This window comes from Chrysemys picta, chromosome 5 (assembly GCF_011386835.1).
Source record: "Chrysemys picta bellii isolate R12L10 chromosome 5, ASM1138683v2, whole genome shotgun sequence".
In the NCBI taxonomy this organism is placed as follows: domain Eukaryota; kingdom Metazoa; phylum Chordata; order Testudines; family Emydidae; genus Chrysemys; species Chrysemys picta.
The window spans coordinates 70880652-70895206 of record NC_088795.1 but is presented as its reverse complement, the minus strand read 5'-3'; the positions used below and the strand labels follow the sequence as shown (position 1 = coordinate 70895206).

The 14555-nt window shown below is 40.9% G+C and overlaps 1 protein-coding gene across 8 annotated transcripts in view; it reads right to left on the bottom strand.

Annotated features, from left to right (window-relative positions):
* The window catches only part of PALLD (palladin, cytoskeletal associated protein), a 324448-nt gene that overhangs the window by 239459 nt on the left and 70434 nt on the right, over positions 1-14555 (bottom strand). The window contains exon 1 of one of the 8 annotated variants that reach the window (XM_042842118.2): positions 8067-8542. The exons of 6 other annotated variants lie outside the window; for them this stretch is intronic. The gene's annotated coding sequence lies outside the window, so the exon portion shown is untranslated. Of the gene's footprint in view, positions 1-7894; positions 8543-14555 lie in introns of those variants that run through there. One more of the 8 variants, XM_065596538.1, reaches the window with a different exon arrangement.

Sequence of the window (14555 nt, the reverse complement as noted above, 5' to 3'; positions counted from 1 at the left end):
TGTTCTTGCAAGAAGCTTAATAGGTGTAGGATGGAGGTTTCCTGCTGTGGATCCCATGTGAAGATAGGCACCTAACTCCCTGAGAGGGACAGGGATAAGGAGAGGGGTGTGTCCTCAGCATCTGCTATTGCTAGTTTAGGCATTTCCCTGCCCAGCGTGCTGTTTTTTGTTTTAATTCCATTCTTAGGCGCCAACCTCTCCCCATGCATTGAACAGGTAGCCTAGACACCTAATTCAGGGTTTGTGGATTCCACTAGGTGGCTAGGCTCCTAAGTCCCTTTGTGGATTTGGGCTCCATTCCCTATTTATATCACTAAATCACACTTTCTCCCAGACTTAATATTTGTCTTTACTAAAAGCAATATCAGGATCAGGACTGTTTGCTTCTGTTCCCGTCTCTGCCACTGATTTATTGTTTACTCTTATTCAAGTCACTTAACTGCTCTGCCTCCATTTATCTATCTGCAATATGGTTAGAATACTTACCTAATAGAAATGCTCTGATAATTAATACTTGCAAAGTGTTTAATGATCTTCAGGTGGAAGGTGATGTCCTATAGAACTGCAGAGAGTGGTAGTGCTACATGGTACTAGACATGTTAATACCTGCACTTCCTTGTTCTTGAAAATAAGTATTACATTGCTACACCTACTATATAGTTATTACCTTATAATTATATTTTCATATGGAAAGCTACAAACAAGTTGGCTCAGGTTGGCTTATTAACACATGCTTTAATATTGTGGAATTGTGTGATTGTTCAGATCCTAGAGTTTAAGTGCCCTGAGACATATCTAGTGTGTTGGTTAATGTTTAGTGGATATTGAGAGGTACTAATAACTTCCACATATGTATTGTGCACTTCATATTTAGAACAAACTGCAATTAAGTTTTAAACAATGTAGTTTATGTGTGGCAGAAGTTAATTTCATAGATTCTGATTCAAGGAGTAAGGGTAAAATTTCCTTATAAGTTAAGAACAAAGTTCACCTGTGTCCTGGAGAGTATTCACAAACAAGTGGGGAGAGTGGGGAGGGGGGAGAAGAGACACAAAACCACAAAAAACTTTGGTCACAGTATGTGTCAGAAGGTATTATTGAAAATTTATGCACAGATTTGTGATCAATGCTCCCCCATCCCCTTTCAGCTTGTTGACCTAAACATAATCACCTCAAACTAATATTCCAAGAAACTCCAAAAAAAGTCTTCAGTATAACTGCTGTTTATTGGTTTTGCTACTGGATAGTATAATAGCACTGAATAGTGTACTGTGTTTTGCTCTCAGCAAAATTCAAGTTGTATAGTGATTTCTCTAAGGATTGTTCTCTAAGTTGGTGTTCTACCATCTTCCACAAAAACCAATTAAATTTGAAATAGCAGTACTGTATGTTGCAAAATTTAAAGCCTAGAACACAAAGTTTTAAAAAAAAAGAAATCTAATATTTGTTTACTATAGCACAATTGATGTGCTTGGTGCTTTCTAAACATTCACGAAGGGACAGTGAAGTTCACAGTCTAAGGACAGACAGACAAATCATTATGGGCTGCAATTTCTCTCTGTTTAAAAAAAATACAGTTAAATCTGAATTGGGGATGAATTTTCCAGAGAAGCAATGGCTTCATCAGTGGATGATGGTCATAAGGGGGTCAGAATTAGGAATGGTCTCAACAGGAGTAATGAATCACAGGGATGTCTCAAGGGAAGGGTTTGCCTAAGAGAGCTGGGGAATCTGAGAGCCAAATGAGATCTTTTCTTTTACGCAAAGAACTCTACCCAGATGGTGTACAAAATGGGAGACAAATGGGTTGGGATTGGGGAACAGAATAAAGAAGAAATCTTGAAAGAGTAAGAAAAATATTTTAGCATACTACTTCCGCCCTGTAATTTCATGGTGACTATTCAATGAACATAAATGACAAGTGGTTGTTCATTCTCCAACACATATTAGATGAACAGACAAAAAGAATGCATCTACCATTTATTATATATGTAATATGTATAAGGGGACAAATATGTGAATTATGATGTGGTTATTTAAAAAATATCTTTTATTTTAATTAATTATCCAGTTATTTCGCTCCCCCAAGATAACTATATACAGAATTCAGCATTTTTTGGCTAAGGTGGACAACCTCCTCGCAGGTCTGCATTCCTTGTTGGGAAGAGGATGATAACATCTGGTGTTATATGGAGACCATCTCCAGTCTATTAATTGTTTTTTTGTTGTAACTATGCCTCCAGTTCTCCTACTAAGTCAAAAGATTTCCCATTACATTTTTCTCCCCCTCATGTTGAGGCAATGTAGGTTTACATGCTCTGTGAAGTCCTCCAAAAGAAAACCCGTCATTATATATGGAGAGCCTTAAAAACTATTTGATTTTAGCTTGACCTGACCATTAATGCCACAATTCCAACTCTCAGCCTCCAGGCAATTAGAAAGAAAGAAAATTGTTTGACTAAATCCAGCCAGCAATTTCCATGTTTAAAAAAAAAAAAAAAAAGTGCAAGCTGGAACCATGTGGTCTCAATAAAGCTGTAAAAACACCCCTCCCCCCCACCATCTTTATGTTCCTAAATGTACATTGCAGTGTACCCATAGCCTCTCTTTTAAATCATCTTTAACCAGATCTGAATCATTCTGACCACAAATGAATGGGTGACACTGGAATGTGCTTGAGTAGACAGTCGCTCAGAAGTGGACTTTAGGGCATTTTCCATTTCCAGTGTTAAAGGGCCTCATCCACAGCAAAAATCTTTAAAGGTTAAAGCCTTGAAGATAGAAAATGACATCAGAGTTTAATCATTCAGAAAAAAAATGCAATTTCTGCAGAATAAGTCAAAGTAATGTACCACAAACCACAGTGGGCAGATAAAGCCAAAGAACAGGTTTTCTTACTAAGGCATACAGATACCACAAGCAGCTGGCAGATACATGTTTAATTGTATTCACAGAAACCTATTGTATCTGTCAGCACAGCCATATTCAGAGCGGCCAATCAGTATGCAATGTCAGAATAACCACACTTAGAACAACAAATTGAATTCTGCTTTCACATTTATACTGTACTGCAGTCCAGGTTGTGGGCTATCAACATTTTTGGCACAGGTATCAAATATATCTGGCAATATCCTTTAAAGAGTTTTAGACAGATCATTTAAGGCCCAATCCTGTGAGATGCCTAGCACTACCAAGATGGTGCTGAGCTTCCACAAGTACCACTGAAGTCAGCAGGACTTGAAGGCACTCAATACCTCACAAGAGTTAGAACAGAATTGTGAAACATATATGAACACAATTTGCTGGGGTAGAGACAACATGTTTTTTTTAAAAGGGAAATCATGCCTCACCAATCTACTACAATTCTTTGAGGGGGTCAACAAGCATGTGGATAAAGGGGATCCAGTGGATATGGTGTACTTAGATTTTCAGAAAGCCTTTGACAATATCCCTCATCAAAGACTCTTAAGCAAAGTAAGCTGTCATGAGGTAAGAGGGAAGGTCCTCTCATGGATCAATAACTGGTTAAAAGATAGGAAACAAAGGGTAGGAATAAATGGTCGGTTTTCTGAATGGAGAGAGGTAAATAGTGGTGTCCCCCCACCAGTACTGGGACCAGTGCTATTCAACATAATCATAAATGATCTGGAAAAAGGGGTAAACAATGAAGTGGCAAAATTTGCAGATGATACAAAACTACTCAAGATAGTTAAGTCCAAAACAGATGGCGAAGAGTTACAAAGGGATCTCACAAAACTGTGTGACTGGGCAACAAGATGGCAGATGAAATTCAATGTTGACAAATGCAAAGTAATGCACATTATGTTTTCCAATTCCCAACTATACATATAAAATGATGGGGTTTAAATTAGCAGTTACCAGTCAAGAAAGATCTTGGAGTCATTGTGGATCGTTCTCTGAAAACATCCACTCAATGCGAAGTGGCAGTCAGAAAAGCGAACAGAATGTTTGGAATCATTAAGAAAGGGATAGATAATAAGACAGATCATATCTTATCGCCTGTATATAAATCCATGGTATGCCCACATCTTGAATATTGCGTGCAGATGTGGTCGCCCTATCTCAAAAAAGGTATACAGTATCTCCTCACTTAAAGTCATCCTGGTTAACATTCTTTCGTTGTTACGTTGCTGATCTATTAGGGAACATGCTCGTTTAAAGTTGTGTAATGCTCCCTTCTAACGTCATTTGGCAGCTGCCAGCTTTTTCTACTGCTTGCAGGAAGAGCAGCCCGTGAGGGCTTGGAACCAGGGTGGACCAGCAGCCCCCCATATCAGCTCCCCGCTCCCTTAAGTTCCCTGTGCAGCAGCTGCCCAGCAGGCTAGCAATTGCAGCTGTCCCTCCCTGCACTGCCATGTGCTGCTCCTGCCCTCTGCCTTGGAGCTGCTCCCCAAGACTCCTGCTTGCTGTGCAGGGGGGAGGGAAGGAAGAGGGGGGGCTATTGTCAGGGTGTCCCCCTTCCCCCTGCTCCTGCAGCCCACTTACCCCATCTTCCCTAGACAGGGGGGACACACCAGGGCTCAGGACTGAGGGAGCTTGCAGCAGCTGAGGTCTCAGCAAGCTGATCTAATTAACAAAGCAGTGTACTTAAAGGGGAAATGCACTTATCTCCCTCATTCCTGCTGCCTTGTAGAGTGATAGTGTTAACCCTTGAGGGTTCAGCCAATTGCTAGTTCATCATTTAGCAGTAAGGAAAATATCCCACCCTTTGATTCCTCCACCTCAACCAAGCTTCACAATCATCATCACTGTGTATCAGTATTAAATTGTTTGTTTAAAACGTATAGTGTGTGTGTGTGTGTGTGTGTGTGTATATAGTCTTGTCTGGTGAAAAATTTTTCACTGGCACCTAACCCCCTCATTTACATTAATTCTTATGGGGAAATTGGATTCGCTTAACATTGTTTCACTTAAAGTTGCATTTTTCAAGAACATAACTACAACTTTAAGTGAGGCGTTACTGTATTGGAATTGGAAAAGGTACAGAAAAGGGCAACAAACATGATTATAGGTATAGAATGGCTTCCATATGAGGAGAGATTAACAAGACTTGGACTTTTCAACTTGGAAAAGAGACGATTAAGGGGGGATATGATAGAGGTCTATAAAATCATGACTGGTGTGGAGAAAGTAAAGAAGGCAGTGTTATTTACCCCTTTTCATAACACGAGAACTAGGGGGTCACCAAATGAAATTAATAGCAACAAGTTTAAAAACAAACAAAAGGAAGTATTTCTTCACACAACACACAGTCAACCTGTGGAACTCCTTGCCAGAGGATGTGGTGAAGATCAAGACTATAACAAGGTTCAGAAAGGAACTAGATACATTCATGGAGGATAGGTCCATCAATGGACTATTAGCCAGGATGGGCAGGGACGGTGTCCCTAGTCTGTTTGCCAAAAGCTGGGAATGGGCGACAGAGGACAGATCACTCAATGATTACCTATTCTGTTCATTCCCTCTAAAGGATACTGGGCTTAGATGGACCTTTGGTCTGACCCAGTATGGCCATTCTTCTGTTCTGTAAGTATTCAGTATGTCTCAAAAGGAGTCCCCAAATGCAACTTACCTTTAAAATTATAATAGGAGATAAACCTACAGTGAATTAGTTCCTGTGAAAGTCAAGTTTAGGCAATGAATAATAAAAGAAGCTACCTAACAAACAAGCTCTCAGCATAGGTATCACATCAGCTATCAGAACAGAGAGGCCCAGGTTTAATATTTATCTATCAGCAGCACTAAGTAGCATGTTATTTTTAAAAATATAGCCATAGTTTGAATAAGCTTCCCTCCCCCTTCAAATGGCAAATTATACATACATGTAGCCAAAGTGATGCGTCTTTAATATGGATAGGCCAGAGCCAGAACCTTTTGGATCCAGATATTAACTTTCCCATCGTTCAAGAATATCTGGATCCAGGGTTTTTGGTTGAGGCCCACCTCTAGTGTCTAACTGCTGAGCTTAACACTCATTGCCAAAATTCACAGACAGTACCAAATGATATGTTAAAAAACATATTAAAGCAGGAAAAGTAACAAAAGACCTCAGGTTTTTCCTCGCATTTCTCCCCAGTGAGAAATTATAGCACCTATGGAAATTGTGAAACTGAAAGCATTGCTGATGAAATCTGACATGATGCCATCAGAGGGGGGAGCACAGCTCTAGAAAGCACTTTTACAATTTTAGCTCCCAAAAGGAATTTTTGCTAGTTCTAGTGTCCCATTCCAAACAAGTGAATAATACACTTTTTATAGACTAAACAACAGCATGCAAAGGAGATGTGAATCCCAGTGCAACAAGGACAAAAACTCCTTTTGAACATATCACTAAAAAATGAATGAGGCACTGAATACCATCTGTAGTCATTTGGAAATTCAAATCCCCACTCAGTCAGCTGACCAGGTAGCAGGACATTTATTCACCAACCAGACTATTCTTTCCAACAAAAAGGGGAAAGTTAGAACTGGACAGTGTTGGTAAAAATTTGAGAAACTGAACAAACAAAAAGCTGCAGCCATCGGAGCAAACAGGTAACTGATTGCACCTGCCATATTTTGCACAATCAACCAACCATTTGCACCTGCACACAACTGCATATTTTGTATGTGACTAGATTCACTCCCACATCACCTGTGACAAAACAAAAGTAAACAATTGCCTTTTTGCAAATTACTACAGGGTTTTGGAATCACTATTTTAAGTATAGGTACAACCACAGGCAAGGGTAGAGAATCTGTTCCCCTCCTCAAGTTTATTTACAATCCTGTTTATAACCCCCTGGTAGTTACATCGAAAATGCATTCACACTACAGGTCTTCTCCCCTTCCCCAACTTTTTAACATAGTTGAACTACTGGTTTTCAAAGTTTCATCATCATTTTGTCAAGACAGTTCAACTAAATCTTGGCAAGATCTAGTAGTATGCTGACTGCATTATTTATCAGTAGCTTTAAGACAAATGGTCCCTAAGGTGGGTCCCTTTCTGACAGCCATTTGAGATCTCTGGAGGCATCTGGATCAATATCCTGGAGCACTGTTCATTTTAAGTATTTCTAGAGACCAGTCAGAGAGAAGGGGAAAGCAATCCCTGTAAACACCGTAATGGGTGGTTCTTCGGTAGCAAGTTTAAGAAACAGTATGGGATAGGTACAAAAACTAGTATAGCAGCAACTGTATGTTTACTAGAAGAAAACCAGGTTTCATTTTGCCCAGTTCTTGTCCTCTCAATGACAGACAAGTCTCCAAGAACATATTCCTTTCTACTGTATGTTGGTTTCCACTTGTTTCCCCGAGAACAATATTTGCTAACTGATTGCTCTTTATGTCAAGACCTGAAAAAGTGGGTTTTTAAAAATGCGATTAGTTTCCTAAAATGAGCAAAGGTGGTTTGAATGAATTAAAGCAGGTAAATCAAACCTATTTTTTGCTCCTATGAACCTAAATAAATCTTTCCCCTCCCCCCATTCCTTACATTAGTGACCGACATACAAACAACTCCACTGTATCCTGCCTCTGTCCGACAGTGCTAATTTCCACTTCACAGGTTCAAACAACAAACTAAGCAGTTCCTATTCTGTAGTTACTCTATTCTACTTACGAATGGTGATTGAACAGATTTTCAGCTAACCTAGTCATGAAGCCCTATGGAAATCTTTCCAACATCAGAATTTGGCTAAAGCCTATTGAGTCTTGTTAAAGCTTTCGGGGGGTGAGAAAGATCAGGAAAACTTAACTGCACAACACTGTTCCGAGGCAAACTATGACTGAGCATATACACTGCGATTCACTCGAATGCGTTGCCATTGCAATGAAATTACTAAAGCACCTAATTTTCTCTGCTTCTTTATACGTATTTAATGCTGGCACTTACCGTCATGGAACAAATGGACCCCCACCCCCAAAGAGGTTGACGGTCTCCGTGTCCCTTTACTCCTTGACTATCTCCAGCTCCCAGCTTTGCTCTTCTAAAAATCAGCCTAGTTTGCAGAACTGAACAGAGGAAATTAATAGACCGCCGAGTTGCCAAAATTCCGACCACTCACGAGTAGCAGTGAAGACGTTCTCCCGGGTTCCGACTGATTCCAAAGAACAAAGCCTACTGCTGGCAGTGAGGAAGCTGAGTGTAAGTCCCCTGGCTTCAATCCAACTGTTGCTCTTGCTTTTGCTTCAGAGTACGTGAGTGTGTGCTTATGTGCGCCGTAATGTATGTGAGAGAGGAGGGCTGGGAAAAAATAGGGTGGGTGTTGCGGGAGGAATGCTGGTGATGTCCAGAAATAAGACGAAAGAAATGACTAGGGTGATCCGTCTCCCCTCACTTTCTCCTCTTATCACATGTGCTGAGGCTTTTTCCTTGCCGGGGATTTTGACCTCAAGACCAGAAGGTAGAGAGCAAATTCCAACGGAGCTTCCTAAAACCGATCGCTGGTTGGACGGCACTTTAAACCACAACGGAGGGGCTCCCTTCATCCCCTGAGCGAGGACACTGTCAAGACACCTTGGGAATTGCGGGCTTAGTAGCAATCTAACGTTAGGTTCGCAATAGTTCGCTCTCTCTCGCTCTCTCTCTGCCCCTCCCCCCCCCAATTAAAAGTTTACTCAATTTTCAAGATATATACTGCCATTGCTTTCCTGAGCTATTTCAGATTCCACTCCCTGGCATCTCTGGATGTTGTATAACATAGATTTTTAAAAAAATCGACTATGTATTTGCCTATAGCACAACGCACAAACTATGGCAACTTACCCCACACCACCCTCTCATTACCTCTAATGAATTCTGTTACTCCACGCTTTGAAAGGAGCTTGCTCTGTACCTAAAAAGAAATAAGAAGTTTCCCCAGAGGACTTCAGAGCTACAAGTTAACTACTGTGGTTACAATTGGACCAGAGATGCCAATGCCAAAAATAAATAGTTTTTTTATTCTTCACCACTGTGATGAGTTCGGTCACAGAGATCCCCTTGGGATTGTCATCTGACATGCTGAGATTACTTCTGAGCCCGTTTTCCCTGCCAGCTTGTGACTCCAGAACCCTGTCTTGTTCAGCCAGACATGCTAGCCTGCTGCAACACAGACCCACGTCTGGTCCACACCCCCAAAGCTGCAGGCTTAACTGAAAACAGCTTAGCAGGTTACCTAGCTCCAGCACCCAGACACCAGCTCCCAATGGGATCCATACCCCAAATCAATCCATTTTACTGGAGAGGGATAGCTCAGTGTTTTGAGCATTGGCCTGCTAAACCCAGGATTGTGCGTTCAATCCTTTAGGGAGCCATTTAGGGATCTGGGGCAAAAATCTGTCTGGGGATTGATCCTGCTTTGAGCAGGGGGTTGGACTAGATGACCTCCTGAGGTCCCTTCCAACCCTGATATTTTATGCTTCTATGCAGGGTAAACTCATAAATTGTCTGCCCTCTATAACACTGACCGAGAGAGATGCACAGCTGTTTGCTCCCCAAAGTATTAATCACTTACTCTGGGTTTATTAATAAACAGAAGTGATTTTATTAAATATAAAAAGTAGGATTTAAGTGGTTTCAAGTAATAATATACAGAACAAAGAAAGTCACCAAGCAAAATAAAGCAAAAACATGCAAGTCTAAGCCTAATACATTAAGTAACTAATTACAGGTAAAATCTCACCCCCAGAGATATTCCAATAAGCTTCTTTCACAGACTAGACTCCTTCCTAGTCTGGGCACTCCTTCCTAATCTGGACCCAATACTTTCCCCTGGTACAGTCCTTGTTAGTTTCAGCAGACATCTTAGGTGGAGACTAGGGGTTCTCATATGACTGGCTGCCCCCTTTGTTCTGTTCCACCCCCTTTTATAGCTTTGGCACAAGGCTGGAATCTTTTGTCTTTCTGGGTCCCCACCATCTCTTCTAAATGGAAAAGTACCAGATTTAAGATGGATTCTAGTATCAGGTGACATGTTCACCTGTGAGACCCCAGCCTCCATTCTCCCAGGGCTGGCCTATGCGTACATTTGTAAGTAAACAGAGCCATTTACAACCAATTGTCCTAGTCAGTGGGAGCCATCAAGATTCTAAACCACCATTAATGGCCCACACTTTGCATAATTACAATAGGACCTCAGATATACTTCATATTTCTAGCTTCAGATACAAGAATGATACATACATACAAATAGGAGGAATATATTCAGTAGGTTATAACCTTTGTTATGATACCTTTTGCATAAAGCATATTCCAGTTACATCATATTTACACTTATAAGCATATTTCCATAAAACATATGGAGTGCAACATCACAACCCCCATGTACTCAGAGAACAATTTCTTGTAAGGAATAGTCTTTTAGGTAATGAAATGAACAGGGACAATTGCACTTGGCAACCTAAGGAAGAATGTCAGAAAAGACTTTTGGAATTAGTTTTTGTGTTATACAGAAGAATCTGGCAAAAGCATTTCAGTTAGTCATAGAATTTAAGTCCAGAAGGGGCCATCAGATAATTTAGTCTGATCTCCTCTATATCACAGGCCACCCCAACACCAATCAGCACCCATGAAGTAAACTGAACCACCATAATTAGACAAAGATATTACAGCAACAGCCCTCAGGAGACTTAACTGTTATGTGCCACAAGTTGATAATAGAAGGGACTGAGGTGCAATGTCCAAGGCCCCTGAACTGGCAGGGAATTAATTTAGCGAAATATATCCACATGATCCTAGTAAGCACCCACATCCCATGCTGCAAAGATAGGCTAAAACTCCCAAGATCACTGCCAATCTAACCTGGCAAAAAATTCCTTCCTGATCTTACAGATAGTAATCAGTTAGGGTATGTCTACTCTTAAAAAAAAAAAAAAAAAAAAAAATCACACCCTGCTACAGAGCATCTCAGAGCCTGAATCAACTAACTGCTTTTGGGGCTCACACTACAGGACTAAAAACAGTTCTGCAGATATTTCTACTTGGAGTCCCCCTTGGTTGGGTTTCAGAGCCCCAGCTCCAGTCCAAGTAGTCATGTCTACACTGCTATTGCTAGCTACATAGCAGAAGTCTGAGTCAGTTGACACAGGCTCTGGACTTGCTGTCATGTGTGGGTTCTTTTTTGGTTTTGTTTTTTGGCTATATAGACATACCCTTAGATCAGGGGTGTGCAAACTTTTTGGCCCGAGGGCCACATCTGTGTGGGGAAACTGCATTCAGGGTCATGAATGTAGGGCTGGGGCAGGGGGTTGGGGGGTGCAGAAGGGAGTGCGGGGTGTGGGAGGGGGTGCAGTGTGTAGGAAGGGGCTCAGGGAAAGAGGTTGGGGTGCAGGAGCAGTGCAGCAGGGGGCTCAGGGCAGAGTGCGGGCCGGGACTCATGGGAGGGGGCTCAGGGCAGGTTCTTGACAGAGTCTATATTGCAAACACACCTCTCTCCTCTCAGGGAGTGACTGCACAGTACTTCCCTTTCAGCCCCCTTCTGTTCTCAACTTGCTGGCTTTGTACCAGCCCAGCCTACACCTGCTCAGATGAGCATCATCTTTTATTAGGGCTTGCATCTCCAACCTAACTCTCCCCAAGGTGCAGCCTATTAGGTTAATTAGCCCCTTCCCACCTACCTTAACCCTTTCATATGAGGTGTGGAGCGAACACCCCATCACAGTCCTCTAAAATCAACATGCTTAGTCAGACTTCTTTGAAATTTGGTGTGCTTCAGAAGGATGCAGGGTAGGGATAGTGACCCCAGGTTCCAGAGATATAAGCTTTGGGGGGGGGGGGGAATAGCCATTTTAAAAAAGTTTAGATTTTGGGGTTTTTTTTTGCCCAGAGCTAGAGTGTAAACTATTGAGGCATGCAATGGTTCTCACTCAGGAGTTGGTTGGGAAGTGTGGCCTAGTGGTCAGGCTGCAACCTGTGACCAGCAGAGTGTTGTTGGTAGGTGAGCCTGGGCTCTTCCATTCCATTGGGCTCTGAGCCAGGGCCCTTTGGGCTACCAATGGTTCGGCATGTGGTAGAATTGGGATGATGTTTGCCAATGTGCATTACTGTGCATTTACCAACAGTGAATTTCATCTACCATTTTGTTGCCCATTCACCCAGTTTTGTGAGATCCCTGTGTGACTCTTCACAGACTGCTTTGGACTCAACTATCTTGAGTAATTTTGCATCATCTGGAAAAAGGGGTAAAACAGTGAGGTGGCAGAATTTGCAGATCATTTATGAATATGTTGAACAGCACTGGTCCCAGTACAGATCTCTGGGGGACATCACTATTTATCTCTCTCTGTTCTGAAAACTGACCATTTATTCCTACCCTTTGTTTTCTGTCTTTTAACCAGTTTACTGATCCATTAGAGGACCTTCCCTCTTATCCGATCACTGCTTAGTTTGCTTAAGAGCCTTTGGTGAGTGACCTAGTCAAAGCTTTCTGAAAGTCTAGGTACACTATATCCACTGGCTCATCCTTGTCCACGTGTTTGTTGACTCCCCTCAAAGAATTCTAAGAGAGTATTCTAATAAACACCCACCAGTACCACCTGTTGTTGAAAAGGCTGCAGAAAGAAAATAATTCACAGTAATAGGAGAAGACCATCTGCAAATTAGCAAGTGCACAGTTGGAGTATATGACAAACCCATTCATAACTAAGGACATTTATAACTTATTTGAAGTGAGGAAGAAAAATTTTAATGGTTGGTGTTAGTGTTACAAAGGTTTCTGCAAAATTAAAGTGTTTTTATCTAATTATTCAGTAAATTATATAAAGACATATAATATCAAATTACACCTCAGTGAAGACTCCACATAGTAAATAGAACATAACATCAGCATCATTAATGATGTACTCAATGGCAACCGCTACCCCCCTGTTAATACAGAATTAAGGTTGTTATCCCCTTGCAGAATGCTGAGTTGAGCAAAACTCAAACTTTTTAAAAATCAGGAAAAGCACAGTTAAATTTGCATGAGAAGATGCCCTCTTTCAGTAATGCCCCCATACATCCCATCCAGGGAGGCTATGCTGGGCTCTTTTGTGCTGATTGCATAAAGAAACTACTGGCTCCGCTTCCTGCTCCCCCTTTGATATTTTTGATGCAATGATTAAATAGTCTCAAGTGGGGAAAAAAACCCTTAGATCCGTTCCTTTAGATCAACTGCAAGGTGTATCCTCATAAGTCAGAGCCCACCTAACACCAATGTCATGTACTTGATAAATACAAAACCCTACATGTACCTTCCATGTTTCATATATGATGTTGGCATTCATCAATACAGGTCATTTACAATACAGTGCTTGAACCTAGGGAGAGGAGGGCTCCAAACTGAAAAGGGAAGAGATTGGGGAAGAAAGATAAAAAACAACCAAATATGGAAAAATGAAGTGCACCAATTTATGATCTAGAACATTACAGGTATGTACAGTTCAGCTAATTTATGTGGGAGGTACTTACTTGATTGGTGACCCGTTTCAGGCATCTGCTTTAGCTAGGGAAATCTTTACCAAAGATTTAGCATATTCTTGCAAAACAACTTCTCATGCCTCAGTGAGCATGATTTCTCTGCACATAGGTAGTAAGGGTCATCTTTTCTAGCCCCTTCATCAATTTCCATAGACTTGAATTCTTTGTTTTGAAAGCTGGGATCAATCTAAGCTATCCAAGATGTAGATATATACAAGAAGGCTTTCTTTGTAAAGATAATGGATGAAGTTTTCAAATGTGCCTGAATGTTTTAGGAGCCCAAATCCCATTTTCAGAAGGGTCTAAAGCATATAGGCTTAAGAACAAGAATGGCCATATTGGGACAGACCAAAGGTCCATCTAGCCCATTATCCTGTCTTCTGACAGTGGCCAATGCCTGATGCCCCAGAGGGAATGAACAGAACAGGTAATCATCAAGTGATCCATCCCCTGTCACCCATTCCCAGCTTCTAAGTGACTTAGATGTTTTTGAAATTGGGATGTAGAAATTTTTGAAAATGTTACCCGGTGGGCTGATTCTCCTCTCTCTTGCAAGTAACTCAAATTTAAATTCAATACCAATAGCTAAGTAAAAGGAAAAACATTTTATTGAAATATAATGTAAGATGTTGGGACAAATGCTACTCAAATATAATCTAAAACAAAAACAAGTTTATCAGAACCTATTTCATGTATCAGAGCTTTCCATTTTTGTATGTACACAAATTCAAAAGGAAGGAAGGAAGGAGGATTAAAATGCAGAAGCTATCCAAAACACTAGAAAACAGACAAAAATATGAAATTCAAAGCAATAGTGTGGACTGCACATGCAAGACTTACCATATGATCAAATATTGTCTTATGTTAATCACTGATGAAGTCTCCATACATTCCATTAAAAGAACCATCAAAAAAATCAACATGTAAAAAGAAATATCTAAGCAGCACAACAAACTTCTCAAACTCTGTATCCGTTAAGTCCAAGTGAATAGTTCCTAAACCCCACAGCCTCAAAACAGACTACCCCTAAATTCAGCATCTGAATCATACTGATGATGCATATATTCAAGCAAGTCTGACTTGCATTCACAAATGTGACAAATATTCTTAGGTCTGG